This window comes from Bombina bombina, chromosome 7 (genome assembly GCF_027579735.1).
Source record: "Bombina bombina isolate aBomBom1 chromosome 7, aBomBom1.pri, whole genome shotgun sequence".
In the NCBI taxonomy this organism is placed as follows: Eukaryota; Metazoa; Chordata; class Amphibia; order Anura; family Bombinatoridae; genus Bombina; species Bombina bombina.
The window spans coordinates 338,910,277-338,935,333 of record NC_069505.1 but is presented as its reverse complement, the minus strand read 5'-3'; the positions used below and the strand labels follow the sequence as shown (position 1 = coordinate 338,935,333).

Genomic DNA, 25,057 nt, shown 5'->3' with positions numbered 1-25,057 from the left:
ACCCCATATACCCAAGTGAAGTTTAAATAAGTACCCCCCTATCCTGCTGCCTGTTCCTACCCTCAACATACATAATCCAAGGTTCCCAAATCAAGAGAAAATGCTCTTTGTTGCCTAGTAGGTCCGCAGAAGCGCTACTCATCTGAAAATAGTAATCAATCTTGCTCCTAATTATCGAATAGGTTGGGATCATAGTTTTCCAGTATCTTGCTATGCTTAATTTAGTTATAGTGCAAATGATGGCCACTAATTTATTTGCCCTAGAGTTTAGATCTGGAAGAGGATCGTGTAACAAAGCCTGAGTGGGGGGTCAAGTCAATTTGCCTGTCTAGTATTTCACTCAGAAGAGCCAAAGTTTGGGACCATATATATAAACATATACATTTTCCTTTAGGTGGGCACATATTGAGACAGAAGTGCCCCCCCTCAACATGTCACACCATTTCTCAGCTGACCAATTAAAATTAAAGTCAGATTCCCATTTTAACATAAACGGTAGTTTACTTAATTTAGGAGGAGCATTAAACTGAATATATAGGTTGGAAATAACACCTCTCATACACCCAGGAGCTAAACAAATACGCTCTAAATATGAGTTAGTAATTCGGCCCACTACCCCCCATAACTGTATTTACTCTGGCCCCTCAACTGGAGATAGTGGAACCAACTAGATCGCTCTTGCCTATTTAGTTCCACATATTGATGAAAGGACAGCAGCTTAGTACCTATCAAAGCGTCTGCAATGCGGTTATAGACCTTTGTTTGCCCACTTTTTCTGCGTGACTTGGTCATAATCAGTTGATAATGTAACCAAGGGGGGTTGCCTTCGAACCCTTCTGAATCAAGTAATATCTAACCGTCAGGGATTCCCACAATGACAAGGTATGTGAAACAGTGACAAATGATCGCCAGTTAGGGGGTCTTTCGTTTTGGCGGTCCAGAGCAACTTAGTAGATGGGATCTATCATCATCATATCTGATTCAATTTGGACCCATTGAATCCTATCTGATTGATTATGCCATAAAGAAGGACTGTGCTATTCTGCAGCGTTGAAGTAAGCAGCAAATCTGGAAGCCCCAACCTCACCCCTGTCCTGTGTCGAATAAGTGTTTTTTTTATTAACTCTAGCCCTTTGATACTTCCATATAAATGCTATCAAGTCCTTTTGGATTTTCTGTAAAACTGAGATGGGAATAGTCACAGGTAGTGAACGAAACAAGTATAGGAATCTTGGGTAAAACTGTCATCTTGACTGTAATCAATCTATCATAGAGGGAGATGTTTAAGCTTACTTCCACCTCAATAATCAAATTTTTTAATATGTGTAAATAAGGGAGAATAGTTAAGTTTGTAAAGGAGATCCAAATTATTGGGGATAGTGATGTCCAGATATTTCATGCCCTTATCTGACCATTTAAAATCAAAGTTTAGTGCCAATAATTTTTTTGTGGTTCTGGAAGATGTATGCTAATTGCCTCACTTTATCATTGTTTATCTTGTATCCTGAAATTGTGGCAACCTTAGTAATGGTTGAGTATATCAAAAGGGAGAGAAATCATAGGTCTGGTGACCGAAAGAAAAACATCATCTTCAAATAGGCTAATTTTATGCTCCCGGGTGTGTATTCTAATTCCAGAGATGTCCATATTTCGCCTAATACTGGCCGCAAGAGGCTCGATACATAGGGCGAATAATAAAGGCGACAGTGGACATCCCTGTCTTGTTCCATTGAGTATGTTGATAGGTTTAGATTTGTAACCCGCGATTTTAATGAAATGCAGATGACTAGAATATATTGAGGAAATTGCTGCAACAAAAATTGCCCGAAAACCCCATGGATTTTAACATTGAGTCAAGGTAAACCCCAGCTTACTCGGTTTGAATGCCTTCTTGGCCATCCAAGGATAGAAAACAGAGAAGGCATCTTTTGCTTCATTGAAAAGTCTATTAGGTCTATAATTTTCCGTACATTGTCAGGGGCCTCTCGGTTACGAATAAAACCCACCTGATCCGGATGGATAAGCTTGGGTAGTATATCATTTAGCCTAGTGGCTAAAATCTTGGTAAATAGCTTGATGTCCAAGTTAATTAAAGAAATGGGCCTATAGTTTTTGCAGTGTTGTTCGCTTTTACCAGGTTTTGATATACGAGCCTCTAATAGTTCTGGAGGAATATATCCTCCTTCCATAATGTGATTGAATATGGTAGCTAAAATGGGGCTTACCCCCTGTGATAGGGTTCTGTAAAATATACAGAGAGTAGCCCATCCGGACCAGGTGCCTTGCCAGTCTTTAAGTCGCGGTTTGCTTGTTTCACTTCCTTTAAGGTTATGTGCGAATTTAGTTTGTTCAGGTCCTCTATATCAATTTTAGGTAAATTACAATTCTGTAAAAAATCGGCCCGTTTCTTTGTCTAACCGAGGGGATTATTGTGAGTAGGAAGAGCATTATAATTTTTGATAATAATGAGCGAAGAATCCGCAATGACTTGGGGATGGTTAGAAATTTGCCCATCATGCTTCTGAATTTGCAGCACTGATGCTATTCTGGTAATCTCCTTCAGCTTATGGGCTAACATTTTATCAGGTTTATTAGCCTTTATAAAGTATTGGGTATCCAATAAGCCTTAAAGACCTAGCTGCTTCAGATGTAAGGAGCTTGTCAAGAGAATATTTTTTATTATTTAATAATCTAAGGGTCCCTCCATCATGGTGTCTTTTGGTATTTTTCGATTGGAGATGTATGATCTCCTGTTTAAGTTGTTGAACTTGTTTCAAGTAATTCCTTTTCTGCTTCTTAGATTCTTTTATCAAGATACCCCTTGTAAATGCTTTAAGTGCCCCCCAAATATGCATGGGGTTTGGATACAGAACCGCGATTTGTCACTAGGAATTGGGTTACCTCTGTCTGTAAGGTCTGTGTAAATAATTTATATTTAAACAACGTTGGATTCAATGTCCAACTCCGACTTCTAGCGGGTCAATTAAGCCCGATAATGTTGTCATCACAATGTTATGATCTGACCAGGTGGCTGGTAAAATATCTGATGCCATTATAAGTGGGGACATTGGGGCATATGTAATCAAGGTCTGGCGGACCTGATCCGACACTGCGGATCAGGTCCGCCAGACCTCTCTGATACGGCGAGCAATATTCGCCGTATTCAGCATTGCACCAGCAGCTCACAAGAGCTGCTGGTGCAACGCCGCCCCCTGCAGACTCGTGGCCAATAGGCCGCCAGCAGGGGGGTGTCAATCAACCCGATCGTACTCGATCGGGTTGTATTGTGGCGATGTCTGTCCGCCTGCTCAGAGCAGGCCGACAGGTTATGGAGCAGCGGTCTTTGTGACCGCTGCTTCATAACTGCTGTTTCTGGCGAGTCTGAAGACTCGCCAGAAACAGGGGCCATCAAGCTCCATATAGAGCTTGCTAAATAGAGCCCATAACCTGACTGACCAGGATATAGTCTATTCTGGAGTATACCTTATGTGACGTGGAATAAAATGTATAATCTTTTGACTTTTGGGTTCTGGTATCTCCAGCTGTCGACCAAATTAATGGTCTAGGATGAAATCATTGCATAAGTTTTTTAAAGTTTGGGATGATATCGATTGTGGGACCAATGACTTATCTGTCTCTGCATTGACTACCATATTAAAATCACCCCCCACAATTAAACAAGACTTTTTCCATGTAGTTAATAATTTCCCTATCTTAGATAATAAACGGGGTTTGAGATTTGTTAGGTGCGTATATGTTCCCTATTATCACATGTGTGTCATAAGATTCTACCTTTAACAATAATTATAACGTCCTGCCTTATCTACTATCAATTCATCTTCCTTAAAATTAAGGTCGGAATGGATCAGTATTGATACCCGCACTTTTTAGATTGGCATGTGGCATGAAATTGTGGTAGGGATAACTTCTGTCGCCAATACTTAGGAGTGTTTACTTTTGTGGAAATGGGTTTCCTGCATTACAAGTTCTATGTGGGCAGTCAGTGATTTATAAAAATCTATTGCCTTACGTCTCTTAACATTAGAATGGCAACCCTCTAACATTGTGTGATATTACATTATCGACATCTTTTAGTATATATGAGGTGCTCCAAATAAGACAGACACTTGAACTTACCCAATTCTAGCAGGCTGGGCCCCCTCCCCCACATCAACACAGTGTTCCTGGCCATGTACCTCAGGTCTTAGCAAAGATACAGATCTCGCTTATATAGAATTCACTTATTGTCAAATGGAAAAAACAATGAATAATCATTAGTACATACAAATAGCCATACAATAAAACACATAACAATGTGACCGTACTCGGTCAGAACCCTAAATTTAGGCTCAAACATATGGCAGAAAAATAAAAAACAACATGCAAAAAAAAGGTAAAAATAAAAGAACTGCAGGCATACATGACTGAAATATCAAGTACATTTTTAAGAGAGAAATAGGAATAAAGGTGGATCTCTCGGTCAATTTTCACTAAGCATAAAAAAAAAATCTAGTATAGTTAATAACAGTGATTCAAATCTAGCAATCTGGAACAGCCTCTCTGGGCTTACACTTTCGAAACAAGAGCTGAGCCAGACACTCAATCCTGTTGATGGGAAATAGTTTGTATTGCATTCAAAACAGGAACTTCCTCAATACAGCTCATGTCGGCTCTCTGATCCTTGGCTACGCCTTGTGCCCTTCCATTTTTGTTGTCCAGGTACGTGCCAGTGCCTTCCATTGTGGTTTAGGTGATTGATCTCCTGATGGCGTTGTTTTTATCAATCTGGAGCTTAATCAATATAGATTGTCCCTCCTCCACTGTAACACATGAGAAGGAGGTTTTGTTCACCGTGAAGGATAAGCGAAAAGATCCCCCCCATCTGTTCTTTTATCCTAGCCTTAGTGAGGTGCAGTCACTATTGGTTTAAAGTCTCTCCTCTTTTTTAAAGTGATGGGTGAGAGATCAGCAAATAGTTGGATCCTGTGTCCCTCGAAAGTGATTTCTGAAACTTCCTCGAACAGCTTGCATAATTCTATCTTTAATATGGTAATAATGGAGTTTGGTGATAACGTCTCTAGAGGCCTTAGAGTTTAATGGTTTGGTCAGTGCTTGGTGTACTCTATCCGTCAAAAAGAGTGATGTGTCTTTCTTCAGGGAGTAATTGCTGGAAAATCTGTGTTATGACATCTGAGAGATTATTATATTTTCAGGTAAATTACGTATGCGAATGGTAGATCTTCTGGATCTGTTTTCCAGATCCTCAAGGTGTTGCTCTAATTTCTGAATGTTGCTCTAATTTTCTGAATCTGGGTTTGCTGTGAGGCCACAGTAGCCTGTAATTCCTGGGATCTCTTCTGATATTTAATCTACTTTGTCTTCTAGCGATGAGGTTCTCTCACCGATGTCTGAGATGTCTTGTTTCAGTTTCGGAGAGGGCTGCTCTCATTTCTTCATGGAACATTTGCTTTATTTGCTTTAACAGTGCCCTCAGTCGAGCTAGATGTCTTAGATGGAGATGGGTGAATGAGTCATTGTATCATCATCTGTTCTAGTAAACTGTGATGACTCCAGCAATGCCTGTTTCTTTTCTCTGTTGTGACTTTGACAAGCATTCCTTGACCGATTGTGTCGCGACTCTTCATGATGGGATGAGGTTGGGAATAAAATGTAGAGACTTTTGTGTCTTGAACTAGGTATGATCTGGGATCTAAGTATGCAGCTTCTTTCTCCAAACAATGCTACCCCCCCACCTATAAAGTGGTTGAGATTACCAATAACTCTTACGGATCCACCTTTGCTTATTATTCAGTCATGCCTGAAACTTCCATGAGCTATGTCATTTTGGGCTTATAACGTAACTTCCTGGATTAAAGTTTGAAGAAGGAAATGACAGAGTGGGGTGGATTTGGGGCCTGCTATGAATGCCTTTCATGTTTGTCCTTGTCATCTAGAATGTATCTAGGCTATAGGATGAGAGGGTAGCGGAGTGACTAAATCCCTACAGATACTGCAAACACCCTCTCAAGAAAGTCAATTAATAATCATATCATATTCTCGGGAAGGGAGTCTGGGGATATGACTCACCAGCACAATTGATGGCAGGAAAAGGGAGAGGAGAGAATTGCTATTTCCAGTAACTTTAGCGCTCAGAATTCAACTGCAGCTTATTTCAATTTTAACAGGAACGTGCACAAGTTTAGTGATGTGTGAACGGGAAAGGCTAGGCCGCTCCCCTATTGTAATTAGTAGGTAGACCACGGCACAAGCTGCTCCTTGTGTATCAGCCCTGTTGCATGTATGTATATACCATAAAACCAGTCCATAGGTTTATACCCCTATTTGACTTCTTCCTGATAGATGGGGCTACCAACAGCCTCTTGTCTTAAACTTGAGCTAGGTCTAGGGTATAGTGGATGCGTGCGGCGCAACACCTCTGGGCCTCACCACCGCACAAATGGGGTTGTCTATGTAGTGCCCTCTTCTCCTCCACATCCACACCATTGGCTCTTCTTATCCAATTTACCCATTGATGAGGTTTATCTTCTGCTGCACCCTAGGGTTAGGGTTGTAGGTACTGTCTAACTAATTTTCGGGTACTTGAAATAGATCCCCTTCTAATTGTATAGGCTTTTAGAAGGTTAGGCTAGGTTTTATTATATAGTCAATTCTGGGGCCTAATTGGGTTGATCTGTGAAATAATTAGTGTCCTTTACCAACTGATACTGACTTTCAGTAGTACCTTTGCTTGTGATTTATTAATGCACAGGCATAGGGATCGTTCTCAGACAGCTCCGTATATATGGGTAGAGTTGGAGCTGGGAATATATATAGATAAGGAACAAGATATGTGTCTCACACTTTTAAGATGTCAAATCGTTCTTGTGGATGGACCAGTCGCTGCTCTTTCAGAGACTCAAAATCTATTTGTAGATCTTACTGTGGTAAACTACTCTCCCTGTATCTCCAGCAAACAGAGCACTGTTTCAGCTGAATCCAGATGCGTAGCTGCCAACCTTAGACTCTTCAGAGTCCTATTATATAGATAATTAAATAACAGCATGCTCAGGCGCTTTACAACAGTGACATGGAAAAAAACTCTCATGTCTGCTTCATTCAGATCTAATTGGAACTTCTTTTTATGCTTTCTACTCAAATCCATAGGTGCCAAAATATCTTGAAGTTTTTATCCTTTCTATAAACTTTGGTTTTTCAGGTATCAAGGACCTTCCTAGAATAGGATCAGTTGATATAATCCTCCAATGTTTTTTGTATAGTCATTTTTAACTAGGCCTTGTTCTCGTTATACAGGGCAGTGTTTTTTATTTGTTTTTTATTTGATAATGAAAAAGGGATCCTTGCTGTCTATTACCGCATTTACATTTACATCTTGGAAATAGACTGTTGCAACGTCCCAGTGGTGTCCCAGTACAATGAAGCGAGGAGAGAAGCCAGCACAGCAAGTAGTTTAAAACCCCGAGAGATGTCATGTGAACGCTTTGCTTCCTATTTCTTCAGTAAGTAGTTGCTCTGGGGATCTGGGAGTTGGTGTGTGCCATTGTATTTGTCACTTTTGATTTGAATCCCAGTTTCAACCCTGATAACAAGAACCTAACACCAAAAAACATGCTTTGGGCAGGTTTTCCATTTCCAAACTAATTTGTGGATGGGGCCTTTAATCGGCCGACAACCAAATAGTATTTATTGTGTACATTTATATATATATATATTGAAAATGCAAGATAAGTGACCAGCGCTCTATATGATCTTATTTATAGTTTTAACTCTATCATAGTATCGGAGTTCCGTGTTTGTATAGAGAACTATGTGTGGAGATATCTGATTGTCTGTGACAGATGTATTGTGCAGCGTGAACCAATGATTATGTGTACCCCGCAAACACCAGTAGTAAAATGAAAAATAAAGAGAGCAAATATTGGTAGTTCAGCGCACAACGAAATACAATAAAAGGTAGGTACTCAAAGTAGTGGGTTAGCACAATATAGTAATAGATATAATATCATCAGTATAGTACACATTATCAAGGTACAGTCTTGTATAAATTTCCCAATGATGGTTTAAATTCAGAAGAGAAATATATATATGGGTGAGTATAAGGAGTCTCCTTACCGGATTTTTAACCTCAATCGTATGAGGTAAAAATGATCATGTAAGGGAGTGTTAGGTGTCCAGTCTTTGTAAAAGTAGGTAGAAGTGTCCTCAGAGGTGTGGATCTTGGAAATGGATTTTCTTAGGATCCTTCTCTGCAAGTTTGTATGTGGTCTTTGGCCTGGTGGAAACTTCTGGAGTAGCTTGAGTCTAAGTGGCTCTTCCGGAGTATGGAACTTCAACTGATGTTCCTTGGTTCTCAGGTTCTCATATTCCCAGATGAATATAGAAAAAAAAGCGAGATTACATAGCGTGATACTGTATAAACAATCAATTTTATTCAAAACAATTGTGGTAAGATATACACTCACATGTAGAGCCCTCAATCCCATGATGAGGTAAGATTATAGCATATCAATAATATATACACTTAGCCAGTAGGTCACACCGGTTAGGATGGTAGAAAACACAGGGTAATGTATGGTCATTTTCTCTTAAGGTACTGAATCTTAAATCCTGGGAGTTAGACACTTTTCCAAAAGTAGGGGAGCCCAGCAAATAAATATATATTAAAATGGTAAACTCTTTTCCGATATTAAAAGTTTAGTACCAAAGTATAAGGCTGCTGGCTGGAATGATAGCGGCTCAGTGTGTTACTGACTTGGCCGATTAAACAAATGAGTATTGCTGCAGGGTAAAGGGCGTGAGAGTCCTGTTAACAAGATCTTAGCATTTAGCCACTTTAAAAAACATTATATATATATATACAAAAGGAGAAAGCGTAAAATAGTTCATCAAAAGCCGGTCACAAAAACGGAGTATGTGAAGACTGCACTGTCACACTTCAATATGTCACCTTGACAATACTCCGTTTTTGTGACCGGCTTTTGATTAACAATTTTACTCTTTCTCCTTTTGTATATATATATATATATGTTTTTTAAGTGGCTAAATGCTAAGATCTTGTTAACAGGACTCTCACGCCCTCCACCGCAGCAATAGCTCATTGTTTAATCGGCCAGTCAGTAAACACACTGAGCTGATCGGAACAGCCAATAGAATGTGGATCAATCTGATTGGCTGATTGGATCAGCCAATTCGACTGGAACTTGAATCTGATTGGCTGATTGAATCAGCCAATCAGATTTTTCCTACCTTAATTCTATTGGCTGATAGAATCCTATCAGCGAATCGGAATTCGAGGGACGCCATCTTGGATGACGTCACTTAAAGGAATATTCATTTGTCGGGGTAGTCATCGGTTGAAGAGGATGGCTCCGCGTCGGCTCGTTTAAAGAGTGGGTCCGCTCCGGATGGATGAAGATTGAAGACGCCGCCTGGATGAAGACTTCTATCGGATGGAAGACTTCTTCATCGCCTCTTGGATGATGACTTCGGCACGGCTGGGTGAACACAACTCAAGGTAGGGAGATCTTCAGGGGGTTAGTGTTAGGTTTATTTAAGGGTAGTTTGGGTGGGTTAGAGTAGGGGTAAGTGGGTGGTGGGTTTAATGTATGGGGGGGTTGTATTTTTTTTTACAGGCAAAAGAGCTGATTACTTTGGGGCATGCCCCGCAAAAAACCCTTTTAAGGACTGGTAAAAGAGCTGATTACTTAGTAATGTAGAATAGGGTAGGACTTTTTTTTTTATTAGGGGGCTTAGATTAGGTGTAATTAGTTTAACATTCTTGTAATATTTTTTTTATTTTCTGTAATTTTAGTGTTTTTTGTTTTTTTTTTTGTAGTTTAGTTTATTTAATTGTATTTAATTGTAGGTATTGGTAGCTAATTTATTTAATTAATTTAATGATCGTAACTTAGGTTAGGATTTATTTTACAGGTAATTTTGTATTTCTTTTAGCTAGGTAGTTATTAAATAATTAATAACTATTTAATAACTATTGTACCTAGTTAAAATAAATACAAAGTTACCTGTAAAATAAATATAAATCCTAAAATAGCTACAATGTAATTATAATTACATTGTAGCTATATTAGGGTTTATTTTACAGGTAAGTATTTTAGTTTAAAATAGGAATAATTTATATAATGATAGTGGTAGTGTTTAGGTGTAATTGTAACTTAGGTTAGTTTTTATTTTACAGGTAAATTTGTCTTTATTTTATCTAGGTAGCTATTAAATAGTTAATAACTATTTAATAGCTTTTGTACCTATTTAAAATAAATTTAAATTTGCCTGTAAAATAAAAATAAATCCTAAAATAGCTACAATATAATTATTAGTAATATTGTAGCTATCTTAGGGTTTATTTTATAGGTAAGTATTTAGTTTTAAATAGGATTAATTTAGTTAATAAGAGTAATTTTTATTTAGATTATTAAAATAATATTAAGTTAGGGGGGTATTAGGGTTAGTGTTAGACTTAGGTTTAGGGTTAATTAGTTTAATATAGATGGCGGCGGTATAGGGGGGCAGGATAGGGGTTAATAAATTTATTATAGGTGGCTGCCGGTGTAGGGGGGGCAGATTAGGGGGTAATAAATTTAATAGAGGTGGCGGCGGGGTCCGGGAGTGGCGGTTTAGGGGTTAAACAATTTATTTAGTTGCGGCGTGGTACGGGATCGGCAGGATAGGGGTTAATAAATTTATTATAGTTGCGGCGGGGTCCGGGAGCGGCAGTTTAGGGGTTAATAAGTTTATTATAGTGGTGGTGGGCTCCGGGAGCGGCGGTATTGGGTTAACATGTTTAATATAGGTGGCGGCGGTGTAGGGGGGCAGATTAGGGGGTGTTTAGACTCGGGGTACATGTTTAGGGTGTTAGGTGCAGACGTTTCCCATAGGAATTAATGGGATGTCGGGCAGCAGCGAACATGAACTTTCGCTATGGTCAGACTCCCATTGATTCCTATGGGATCCGCCACCTCCAGTGTGGCGGATTGAAAACCAGGTACGCTGGGCCAGAAAAGTGCCGAGCGTACCTGCTAGGAATTTGATAACTTTCAAAAGTAGTCAGATTGTGCCGAACTTTGCGCTCGGCACATCTGGAGTGACGTAAGAATCGATCTGTGTCGGACTGAGTCCGGTGGATCGTAGCTTACGTCACAAAATTCTTCTTTTGCCGGTGTGTAGGGCTTGATAACTTAGGCGAATCAGCCTCGTCGACAAATACGCTGCGGAATTCCAGCATATTGAGGTTGACGGCTTGATAACTAGAGGCCTATATATCAAAGAGTAGAAAAGGAATATGTAGATTTAATAGTTAGGAGGCCCTAGACATTGTGATTAAGAGAAAGGAAGAAAACTACATTCCAATGATAATATCTGGCATATTACAAGAGACAATGCCAATCCAGTGTACATTGAGCCCCCTGGGTGTCATAGTTTCCTAGATCAAAGATCCACCTTGACTCTCTTTGCAAGAGGATCTTAGCCCTATCACAACCCCTGTGAGAGGGGGGGTGCGTGATGAAATAATGACGTATTTAAAAGAGAGCAAAGAATTAGCAGTGAATGACACTCAAAAAGGACTGCTTTATGAGACCAGGAATAAAGTGGCAAAGAGGGCATTGCTGAAACGCTGCGCAACAACTGGAACCTCCTTACTACCGATAAGGATCTACCTTTAAAGAATATGCCGCCACCAAGGATTGGGAACCGTAGGCATATTCTCTCAGAGATCAACTCATTAAGACGGATCCATCAACTGTTACAACAGGGCTGCACTACATGTGGGGGACTAACCCCAGGCAACCACTTCTGCCATCCCTATTCAACAAAGCAATATAAGATTAGACACAGAGTAACCTGTACGACAAGATACATAGTTACCTGCTCCACTGTGTCCTGTGGATGTTTTATGTAGGCAAAACGGTGGATGACCTCCGCACTAGGATGGCCAATCACTTGTCAGCCATACGGACTGCCCTGAAAAATGGATCTTCTGACCAACCTGTAGCCAGACATTTTGTAGAAGCAGGTCATCAAGTCACGATCTTAAATATGTCATTATTGATCACGCCCCCCCCCCTCACCAGGGGTGGTGATAGGGCTAAGATCCTCTTGCAAAGAGAGTCAAGGTGGATCTTTGATCTAGGAACTATACACCAGGGGGCTCAATGTACACTTGGATTGGCATTGTTTCTTGTAATATGCAAGATATTATCATTGGAATGTAGTTTTCTTCCTTACTCTTAATCACAATGTCTAGGCCTCCTAACTATTAAATCTACATATTCCATTTCTACTCTTTGATATATAATGTCTTTTGATATATAATGTCTATTGATATAAAATGTCTGTAGATTATCTTGTTTTTCCTCTTGTAACTAATTTTGTACAGACTCGATATATGCGCATTACCATATTTATAGCATCCCCACAAAATACTGGGGCTTAACCTGTTCATTATTATATGCATTTATTTACTAGTGGTAGCGGTGACATGAATAGACAACTAATCGTAGCATACTGTTTGCATTTATTATTTTTATATGACAGGTCATTGCTTAGTTTACTTATTATGGGTCATTTGTCATATTTCATAGTGTATCGCCACTGAAATGTTATACATTAAAGCCCCAATATTGTATTACACATCCCTCTCTTTTAGATGCTACTTTGCATATTTTGCTCTGTTATTACACTCGCAGCAGCTGTGTTTATTGTTATTGTTTTTAACTTACACATCGGCTGGTTGCGGTTCAGCGTCCGGTTTGCCATGGTATTCATAATGACGTTTACGTCACATGACGCTGTGGTTACTTCCGGTCCGGCCGTGATTACCGGACGGGTGTTTTTAGTGCTTAGCAGGGGTATATAGGAGGGTAAGTACTTGTTGGTTTGTTTTTTGTGCTTATTTTGAAAACGGGGGCAACCCTGAAACGTCAATAAAGACAAGGATTGTTTTGATGTAAGACCCTGTGAGTGACTTCTCTTTTCAACTTACCTATATATATATATTATATAAAGTGCGCATACCTCCCAACATTTCCCAGAGGCCTTCTTGGACTGGCTGGCCTAGGTGTTAGTGAGACATGAGGGAAGCACTGACAGGAGCAGAGTTGCAGGTGTTGTGTGGGTGGGGTTAGGTGTGACACAGGTGGGGCTAGGCTGATATGGGTGGAGATCCAAGCCATGAATTGTTCCTGAAGAATTTCTGTGCCGCTAAGCTGTCAACATGTTTCTGCAAGAGGAAGTCTGAACTGGAGGATTATATTCTCCCAATGTTTTCTTGTATTTCCCCTTATGGGGTTTGTGTTGGCAATTGCATTGTAGCCAGGGAGGGAAGTCTTCAATTTTAGGCCTAAGAATGCTAATAGTGACGAGGCCACTCTTCCTAGTGTGGTTGAAATTCTTGTTCCTCTTTCAGGCTTTCATCTGTCTCCCCTCATTGACTATTCAGTCTTGTTGTCCCCTTCACCCATTTTGATTTGATGAGTTTGGCAGGAGCAACTTGAATGGCCTGCACAGATCCCTGCATGTGTGAGTGTGTGTCTGTTTTTTTTCTTGTTGTTTATTTAATGACAAGGATTTATCTCTTGATTGTGGATAAACTACAGTGGTGGAAGGTCACAGCCTTTGAGATGACAGAGATAAGTAGGAGTTATGGACAGGTTGGAGATATGGTTGAAGCCCTGCAGGTGCCTGGGGGTGCCCCTCACATAAGAATGAGCAGGCCTAAGATATCCTACGGCATTTCATGCCTCTATTTTGAATGCTGCAGGTTATGGTTCTGGTCCACTGACCACTTAAGTCTGAGTAGTTTAGGGACTCTTGCTTCTAAGTTTAGTTTGTTGTAGTCTAACAAGCTAACAATAATGTGACCAATGACAGTTTTTCCTTCCACATTGTTTCTTGTGACTTATTTATAATGTTATACACGTTTTCAGGGATTGGGAATTAATGTTAAGTAGTAGGTTTCTTTTGGGTAGCGTTATCCTGGGAAGATTTTGAGTGGGTATTTAATTCTTTTGTAGTTTTCAAAAAAGAGCCCCATTCACCTATAGCCACGATCCAGCAGATACAAATATATTGAGCTGGACTACTTATTGGGTCCCATTTATTATATTGCAAATGGAAAAGAAAAAAGAAAAAAAAGAAAGCCCTAAAATTAATATTTACAGTAACATTTTAATGCAAAAAAAATTACATGTTCTAATTCATAATAGCGTGTCATTTTAGTTTACGTGTTTAACCTGCAAAGAGGTTAAACACATAAGTGAAGTACTGATCATGAGCCTCAAGCATTACAGCTACCAAACAGAAAAGCCAATCAGCAGAGTCAGTTGCATTTAGCCACCTGGGCATGTCATGCTCAAGAACAGCAATTTTCAACTGCCAAGTGGACATTTTATCTATTGTATTGAACATTTTTATGCAGATTAAATGCAGCATTAAGCTAGAATCCGTAGTGCAAAAATGGCATCCGTTAATGAATAACAGCATTTAAGATTTGCTCAGAATGCTCCTTTAATTAAAGTGTGATGGACACAGGCTACCCTGGCTGGCTAGCTCTGCCAGAAGGGTCCTTCCTATACCTGGAACATGCCGCTATGTAGCGGAGCAAAGTGATGATAGCAGAGCCCACCCACATTTCAAAAAGTGACATGATCAGTTGCTGTGGGCCAGAGCTACAGGTGATCATACGTACCACGGGAAAGCATGGGAAGTTGTAGGGGGGTCAGAAACCCCAAGTTTCCAAAGGAGCTTCCCTCCGGAAAATCACCTCACCTCTTGCCCGCCCTAGGGGGTACCAATCCACAAAAGAACGGAGCTTAGGGTGAAGGGCTGCTTGAGCGGCCTGAGGTAATGGTCAGCAGGGTTTTCAGGGAAGCAGATGGCCGGTTCGTAGTTCCAGGAGCCTGGCCAGCCGTAAAGGGGTTAGGCGGTCAGAGATCAGCTCTTCTGTGAGGATGTACAGATCACAAAACAAGCAAAACCAAGAGTCTGGGAGTTCACGAATGCCCTTAAAAGACCAAATCTGGTGTGAAAATGGAGTGGCTGTGTAGTAGGGGGGGTGGGGGTTTAGCATTGCTGGCCTGGTATCCTTGGCAGTGCTCCCCCCTGAAAAGTCCGGCAGACCCAGCTAGAACCACGCACGGTTCAGCCTGGGCTGTTTGGGGGAGCTATCCCAATTCAGTTTTGCTGGGAAAATCCATCAGCATTCCCATTGCTTTTTCCCGGCTAGCAAAGGCTGCATGGCTAAACTCCAGCTCAAGAGGCGTCCATTATCCCATGAAACTCGGTTGAGCCAAACTAGGGGGTTGTGGTCCTTAAGAACGGTGAAGGCCCGTCCGTACAGGTAGGGTTTGTAGTTTTTGAGGGCCCACACCAGAGCCAAGCATTCTTTCTCCACCACCGCATAGCCTACCTCTCTGGTCAACAGTTTCATACTGATGTAGCCTACGGGGTGGTTATGTCCCTCTTCGTCCACCTGGCTCTGCACTGCTCACAACCCGAACATGGAGGCATCTGTATGGACACAAAAACGTTTGTTGGGTTAGGAGCATCCAGGATAAGGGCAGATATCAAGGCTGTCTTAAGGCTTTGGAAGGGGCCTCAGACTCAGGGGGACCATAGGACCTGTCTAGAACAATGCCTAGATGGACCAAATGATCCTCCAAGGTGTCGCTATAGACCGCAATATCATCTAGGTATGCGCAGGCATAATCCTGGAGGCCATCCAGGAGGTGATTTACCATCCTCTGGAAGGTCACTGAGCATTCTTCATCACAAACAGCATGACCTTAAACTGGTATAGGCCGAAGGGGGTGATGAACACCGACTTGAAATGGACTCCAGGTCCAGGGGGATCTGCCAGTTCCCCTTGCAGAGGTCTAGGGTGGTCAGGAAGTTGCAGCAGGCATGTGATCTAGAAGGTCGCTGACCTGGGGCATAAGGTAGGCATCGATCGTGGTTCTGTCATTGAGCCTATGGTAGTCTATGCAGAACTGGGTAGTCCCGTCCCGTTAGGGTACCAGTACCACCGGGATACCCAAGGGCTGTTGGACGATTCAATAACACCCAATAACACAATAACACCCATTTCCAGCATCTCCCTGAACTTGCTGCACATATTTCCCTAACTGCCTCGGGGACTTCGGTATGCCAGCTGTCCCAGGGTCTCCACTCGGTGCACCGCTACCCATGGTGTACCCAGGAGTAGTGGATAACATGTCTCCCTGGTTCCCTAGTACCCTGTCTGACTTGCTCCCTCTACTTAGTCCTAGCCTCTCATCTAACTGAGTCCTCCACTGCCGGGGCACATATGGCGGCTATGTCCTCTACCGTTTCCTGGTATGCCTTCAGCATGTTCACATAAAAGGTCTGATGGACCCGGTCATCTGAGCATTTGGCTACCAGATAGGTTGTGTTATTCAGCTGTTCTACCACTCGATAGGGTCCCTGCCAGGAAGCCTGTAGCTTGTCTGTTTTGACAGGCTTCAGGCCAGGACCTTCTGCACTATTTTTAGGGTCCCGGTTATGACCATTCCGCTCGTACCACCGCTTCTCTTGCACCCTCTCGGCGAGGTCCTTCAGTCAGTCTCTGAATTCTAGGACATACCCCTCAATGGAGGGTCCTTCCTCCCCCACTGATCCTTCCAGTGGGCTCTCAATAAGTCTAGGGGCCCCTCACCCCCCAGTCATATACTAATTCAAAGAGGGAGAACCCAGTAGATTCCTGGGGCACCTCTTGGTATGCAAATAGGAGGTGCGGCAGGTATCTTCCCAGTCTTTGTGAGAGGCCGAGAACATCCTAAGCAACTGCTTCAGGGTACCGTTTGAACCTCTCACACAACCCATTAGTCTTACAAGTAGAAGTTAGATCTATTTTTACCTTAGTTGGAGCAACACTTACACATATATCAAAACATAGGACACAGTAAGGCATAATGAACTATGCAAAATGCACAGGTGCTGTCACTATAATCAGAGGTCCTTGATACCTCCTAGACTAATTATAGAGTACATTTGTAAGAAGACATTCAAATTAGAAAATGTGCTTGAATTACTAAATAATGCAATAGCAAATGTAGCTAAAACACACAATGAACAGCAAACTTTAAAAATGCTATTGCAGGCTTCTCAAGGGATCCTTACAGACATTTATGGAAACAAAATTATATTTGACCAACTTGAACGTAAAAAAAAAAAAATGGCTGATAATTATTGATGACTGGCAAATCAGTTTTGAATGCACTCAACCAATAACAATTCATTTTGGTTAATGTCCAAACACAATGTAATATTATTAAACTAACATTCTGATGCTCATATTTAATTTCAAAGTCTGATTTGAGATATATTATTACTTCTTACATTTGGATAAACCTGGCTGAAAAGTCAAGAAATGTTTTATAGGAAACCTGTAGAGGGAGCTTTTGAGAGCAGTAACTTTAGACACTGTATGAAAAAACTCTATGGTAAACCAAGTTAATGCTGTATAGCTAGAAGCACTGTTTAGTACATAAAACTGTTTGAACATAAATTGAGAGTGAATATATCTTTTTGAATGGAAAACATCCCAACAGTGCATGTGTGTTGAAGTGACTAAAAGCAGAGCTGTGGGTTTTCTCTGCGGTGCTACTATAGCGTGCAGTCTATATACACTTTTCTACTATAGCGTGCGGTCCACATATACTTTTAATAGTCTATATACACTTTTCTACTATACTTTTAATAGGTGTGAGATCTACATATACTTTTTTAATAAAGGAACATTTTAATATCTACATACACTTTTCTACTATAGTGTGCGGTCTGCTCTAGTGCAGACTGCATATTTGGCCATAGACTGTACGCTTTAGTAGCACCATTCTCTGCTGTCATTCAGCCCTGCCTGCTGCAGCTCCCTCTACTTGTTGCATGTACAACATAGCTACACACACTGCTGCAGGCACATAGTGCTAAAGAACTAAATATGTATACTCCTATTTCAGTATGCCTTTATGGAAAGGAGCCATGTTAAAACAAGGAGACCAAGAAAAATAGGTAAGTTGGAATGTTTTTTTGTTTGTTTTTTTAACTATATTGCTGCATCTGAAACATACAAGTTTTAATTTTGAATTGCATGTCCCATTTATTATATTTTACATTTTGGTGAATGTTTAATTAAGTGTAATCTATCTTGAATATTCATAATTTATATAGTAATTGTGTTACTATAATATTTAATCTTGCTGTGTATGGCAGAAAATATTGTTGAATAGAAAACGGACTATAACCAAATATTCATACATAAAACATTTTGGAAGCAGGAACATAATATTCCAGTGGATTGATGAACTGTGTATCCATCTGAACTAATCTGGAGTTAATCTAATAGGAATTAGTGATTCACTCGGGAGAGGCCCTTGCATTATTGGGAAATGCTAAATGCATTGCTCACATTGCAAAGGGGAAGATTATTGATAGTTAAATACTGATGTCCCAGTGGATCAGCCAAACATATGATGTTGATTACACATAAGAGACAGTTTTTGTTTTAATGCACATTTAATTGCTTGCAAGAACCTATTTCCATATTTTTTGCATGAAACCATTGTGTATTGTCTAATAAAGGCACATCTGCGCCACTCCTGTGAATTCTCTTGGTATCCTTTGTTATAGGAGCAGTAATTCACTATTGGGAGCTAGCCACCAATCAGTAGCTTTTGAGCCTACCTAGCTATACTTTTGAACAAAGGGTATAAAGAGAACAAAACAAATATTATAAATAAAATGGAAAGTTATTTAAAATGACATGCTCTATAAGAATCATGAAAAAAGAAAATCAGGTTTCATGAAATTTTAAGTGAGAGAACCAGGATTAATAATTTGAGCAACAAAATGGGAAGACATCATGTCATAGAAGAATACCTTATAAATTTTGCTGCCCCCCCCCCTAAATTCTGCCACCTTAGGAACAGGCATATTTAGTAAGGACAAAATATTTCCCTGCATTAAATTTGTTAAATGAACACTGTCAAAATGAAACTTTCATGATTCAGAAAGAGCGCCCAATTTTAAAACACTTTTCAATTCACTTCCATCATATACAGTAAATGTGCACACTCTTTTTATATGTACACGTTCTAGGGCAAGAGCTCCTACTGAGCATGTGCAAGAATTCACAGAATATATGCATATGCATTTTGTGATTGGCTGATGCTGTCACATGATCAGAGTGAAGAAAAATGTAACTAACTGAAATTTTAGTTATGCATTTAATGATTATGCAATTTCTTCTGTGGTCCATTAAATCAAATTGTTAGTTTCATGTGATTTTTGTTTGATTCAATTTAAAAGATATTAAGCACATATTTAATTCCTCATTTAAAGGCAGTGAAAAAATAATTTGCAATGCACCTTCATTTTGTATTTCTGGCGTTTGCTGTAATTTAAATCAGAAAATTGTAATATTTCCACTTCCCTTAGAGATTGGAGTGTATTTAATTTAGTTCAGAACCCTGCCATTCCTACATGCTGGGCAGTGATTGCTTGATATATGCCGTTGAGCTCATTTATATTTGTCCCTAACTAGCCACAGCAAAGGTGATAAATAATGGTAGATAACTCTCACAAGGCTTTTCATGGGGGGTGTGTTCCTAGCTACAAAACAGTACATATTTTGCCAACAAAATGCAGTTGTAAACGTTTATTAATAAGATTAATTCCTGATGCATGTAAAAAAATTACTTTAATGTCCCATTAAAAAAATGCAGCTCATGGTGCAGTATATTAAAGGGACACTAAAGTCAATGTTAATCTTAAACTATTAATTAATCAATTTAAAACTTTCCTATTTTATCATATTGTGCTAAGTCTTTTATATGCACACTTTCTGAAGCACTGGATCCTACTGAGTATGTGCAAAAGATTACAGTATGGGGTCGATTTATCAAGCAGCGTATGCTGCATCGACGCCCTATTGTTTCTGGTCTGCCAGAAACAGAAGTTAAGAAGCAGTGGTCGTAAGACCGTTGCTCCGTAACTTCTCCGCTACCACTGAAATCATCCCGATGCAATACAATCGGGATGATTGACAGCCCCTGCTAGCGGTCGATTGGCCGCAAGTGAACGGGGGGGGGGGGGGCATTGCACTAGCATTTCACTAGAAATGCTTGTGCAATGTCAAATGCTGACAGCGTATGCTGTTGGCATTTAGCGAGGTCAAGCGGAGATGATTTGCTATAGCATATCCTGTCTGCTTAGCCTTTGTTAAATCTATCCCTTAATATGTATAGGGGTCTGCAGTCACGTGCGGTGAAGTCAGAGGCTGGTGAGGCAGTGGCTATTATACGCCCGAGAAACATACACACATACATATTTTGTATGTATGTATGTATGTATACTGAGTACTACTGGCTATTATATGCATACTGAGTACTACTGGCTATTATATGCATACTGATTACTACTGGCTATTATATGTATACTGAGTACTGCTGGCTATTATATGCATATTGAGTACTACTGGCTATTATATGTATACTGAGTACTACTGGCTATTATATGTATACTGAGTACTACTGGCTATTATATGTATACTGAGTACTGCTGGCTATTATATGCATATTGAGTACTACTGGCTATTATATGTATACTGAGTACTGCTGGCTATTACCTGCTTACTGAGTACTACTGCCTATTATATGTATACTGAGTACTACTGGCTATTATATGTATACTGAGTACTGCTGGCTATTACCTGCTTACTGAGTACTGCTGGCTATTATATGTATACTGAGAACTGCTTTCTATTATATGCATACTGAGTACTGCTGTCAATTACCTGCTTACTGAGTACTACTGGCTATTATTTGTATACTGAGTACTTCTGGCTATTATATCCATACTGAGTACTGCTGGCAATTACCTGCTTACTGAGTACTACTGGCTATTATATGTATACTCAGTACTGCTGGCTATTACCTGCTTACTGAGTACTACTGGCTATTACCTGCTTACTGAGTACTACTGGCTATTATATGTATACTGAGTACTACTGACTATTATATGTATACTGAGTACTGCTGGCTATTATATGCATATTGAGTACTGTTGGCGATTATATGCTTACTGAGTACTATTGGCTATTATATGCATACTGAGTTCTACTGGCTATTATATGCATACTGAGTACTGCTGGCTATTATATGTATACTGAGTACTACTGGTCATTATATGCATACTGAGTACTACTAGTCATTATATGCATACTGAGTACTACTGGCCATTATATGCATTGCATACTGAGTACTACTGGCTATTATATGCATGCTGAGTAATACTGACCATTATATGTATACTGAGTACTGCTGGCCATTATATGCAACTCGAGTTACTGCTGGTCATTATATGTATACTGAGTACTACTGATCATTATATGCATACTGAGTACTACTGGCCATTATATGTGTACTGGAGTACTACTGGCCATTATATGCATACTGAGTACTACTGGCCATTATATGCATACTGAGTACTGCTGGCCATTATATGCACACTATGTACTGCTGGTCATTATATGCATACTAAGTACTGCTGGTCATTATATGCATACTAAGTACTGCTGGTCATTATATGCATACTAAGTACTGCTGGTCATTATATGCATACTGAGTACTGCTGGTCATTATATGCATACTAAGTACTACTGTTCATTATATGCATACTAAGTACTGCTGGTCATTATATGCAACTGAGTACTGCTGGTCATTATATGCATACTGAGTACTGCTGTAGATTATATGCATACTAAGTACTGCTGGTCATTATATGCCTACTAAGTACTGCTGGTCATTATATGCATACTGAGTACTGCTGGTCATTATATGCAACTGAGTACTGCTGGTCATTATATGCATACTGAGTACTGTTGGTCATTATATGCAACTGAGTACTGCTGGTCATTATACGCATACTGAGTACTACTGGTCATTATATACATACTGAGTACTGCTGGTCAATATACGCATACTGAGTACTACTAGTCATTATATGCATACTTAGTACTGCTGGTCATTATATGCAACTGAATACTGCTGGTCATTATACGCATACTGAGTACTACTGGTCATTATACGCATACTGAGTACTACTGCTCATTTATAGCATAATGAGTACTGCTGGTCATTATATGCAACTGAGTACTGCTGGTCATTATATGCCTGATGAGTAAAGCTGGTCATTATATGCAACTGAGTAATGCTGGTCATTATATGCATACAGAGTACAACTGGTCATTATATGCTTACTGAGTACTGCTGGTCATTATATGCACACTGAGTACTACTAGCCATTATATGAACACTGAGTACTGCTGGTTATTATATGCAACTGAGTACTGCTGGTCATTTGATGTATACCGAGTACTACTGGCCCTTATATGCATTGCACACTGAGTACTAGTGGCCATTATATACAAACTCAGTACTGCTGGTCATTATATGCATACTAAGTACTGCTGGTTATTATATGCACACTAAGTACTGCTGGTCATTATATGCATACTGAGTACTGCTGGTCATTATACGCACACTAAGTACTGCTGGTTATTATATGCACACTAAGTACTGCTGGTCATTATATGCATACTGAGTACTGCTGGACATTATATGCACACTAAGTGCTGCAGGTAATTATATGCATACTGAGTACTGCTTTTCATTATATGCCTACTGAGTACTGCTGGTCATTATATGCACACTAAGTACTGTTGGTCATTATATGCACACTGAGTACTGCTGGTCATTATATGCAACTGAGCACTGCTGGTCATTATACGCATACTGAGTACTGCTGCTCATTAAATGCATGCTAAGTACTGCTGGTCCTTATATGCATACTAAGTACTGCTGGTCATTATATGCCTACTAAGTACTGCTGGTCATTATATGCATACTGAGTACTGCTGGTCATTATATGCAACTGAGTACTGCTGGTCATTATACGCATACTGAGTACTACTGGTCATTATATGCATACTGAGTACTGCTGGTCATTATACACATACTGAGTACTACTGGTCATTATATGCAACTGAGTACTGCTGGTCATTATATGCATACAGAGTACTACTGGTCATTACATGCTTACTGAGTACTGCTGGTCATTATATGCTTACTGAGTACTGCTGGTCATTATATGCACACTGAGTACTACTAGCCATTATATAAACACTTAGTACTGCTGGTTATTATTTGCAACTGAGTACTGCTGGCCATTTCATGTATACCGAGTACTATTGGCCCTTATATGCATTGCATACTGAGTACTAGTGGCCATTATATACAAACTGAGTACTGCTGGTCATTATATTCATACTAAGTACTGCTGGTCATTATACGCATACTAAGTACTGCTGGTCATTATACGCACACTAAGTAATGCTGGCCATTATATATACACTAAGTACTGTTGGTTATTATATGCACACTTAGTACTGCTGGTCATTATATGCACACTAAGTACTGCTGGTCATTATACGCACACTAAGTAATGCTGGCCATTATATATACACTAAGTACTGTTGGTTATTATATGCACACTAAGTACTGCTGGTCATTATACGTACACTAAGTAATGCTGGCCATTATATATACACTAAGTACTGTTGGTTATTATATGCACACTTAGTACTGCTGGTTCTTATATGCAACTGAGTACTGCTGGCCATTTGATGTATACCGAGTATTGCTGGCCCTTATATGCATTGCATACTGAGTACTAGTGGCCATTATATACAAACTGAGTACTGCTGGTCATTATATGCATACTAAGTACTGCTGGTCATTATATGCATACTAAGTACTGCTGGTCATTATATGCATACTAATTACTGCTGGTCATTATATGCATACTAAGTACTGCTGGTCATTATATGCATACTGAGTACAGCTGGTTATTATATGCACACTAAGTACTGCTGGTCATTATATGCATACTAAGTACTGCTGGTCATTATATGCATACTAAGTACTGCTGGTCATTATATGCATACTAATTACTGCTGGTCATTATATGCATACTAAGTACTGCTGGTCATTATATGCATACTGAGTACAGCTGGTTATTATATGCACACTAAGTACTGCTGGTCATTATATTCACACTGAGTACTGCTGGTCATTATATGCAACTGAGTACGGCTGATCATTATACGAATACTGAGTACTGCTGCTCATTATATGCATACTAATTACAGCTGGTCATTATATGCATATGGAGTACTGCTGGTCATTATATGCTTACTGAGTACTGCTAGTCATTATATGCACACTGAGTACTGCTGGTCATTATATGCAACTGAGTACTGCAGGTCATTGTACGCATACTGAGTACTGCTGGTCATTATATGCACACTAAGTACTGCTGGTCATTATATGCCTATTATGTACTGCTGGTCATTATATGCATACTGAGTACTGCTGGACATTATATGCAACTGAGTACTGCTGGTTATTATACGCATACTGAGTACTACTGGTCATTATATGCATTCTGAGTACTGCTGGTCATTATACGCATACTGAGTACTACTGGTCATGATATGCATACTGAGTACTGCTGGTCATTATATGCAACTGAGTACTGCTGGTCATTATACGCATACTGAGTACTGCTGGTCATTATATGCAACTGATTACTGTTGGTCATTATACGCATACTGAGTACTACTGGTCATTATATGCCTACTGAGTACTGCTAGTCATTATATGCATACTAAGTACTACTGGTCATTATATGCATACTGACTATTGCTGGTCATTATATGCATGCTGAGTACTGCTGGTCATTATATGCAACTGAGTACTGCTGGTCATTATATGCACACTGAGTACTACTAGCCATTATATAAACACTTAGCACTGCTGGTTATTATATGCAACTGAGTACTGCTGGCCATTTGATGTATACCGAGTATTACTGGCCCTTATATGCATTGCATACTGAGTACTAGTGGCCATTACATACAAACTGAGTACTGCTGGTCATTATATGCATA

General features: G+C 39.8%; 1 protein-coding gene across 2 annotated transcripts in view; it reads left to right on the top strand.

Moving 5' to 3' along the window:
* The first annotated feature begins 6,876 nt into the window (after window positions 1-6,876).
* LOC128666408 (uncharacterized) overlaps window positions 6,877-25,057 on the top strand; it is a 113,126-nt gene continuing 94,945 nt past the window's right edge. For both annotated transcript variants that reach the window (XR_008403240.1, XM_053721000.1), the window contains exons 1-2: window positions 6,877-7,517; window positions 18,009-18,060. The gene's annotated coding sequence lies outside the window, so the exon portion shown is untranslated. The remainder of the gene's footprint in view (window positions 7,518-18,008; window positions 18,061-25,057) is intronic.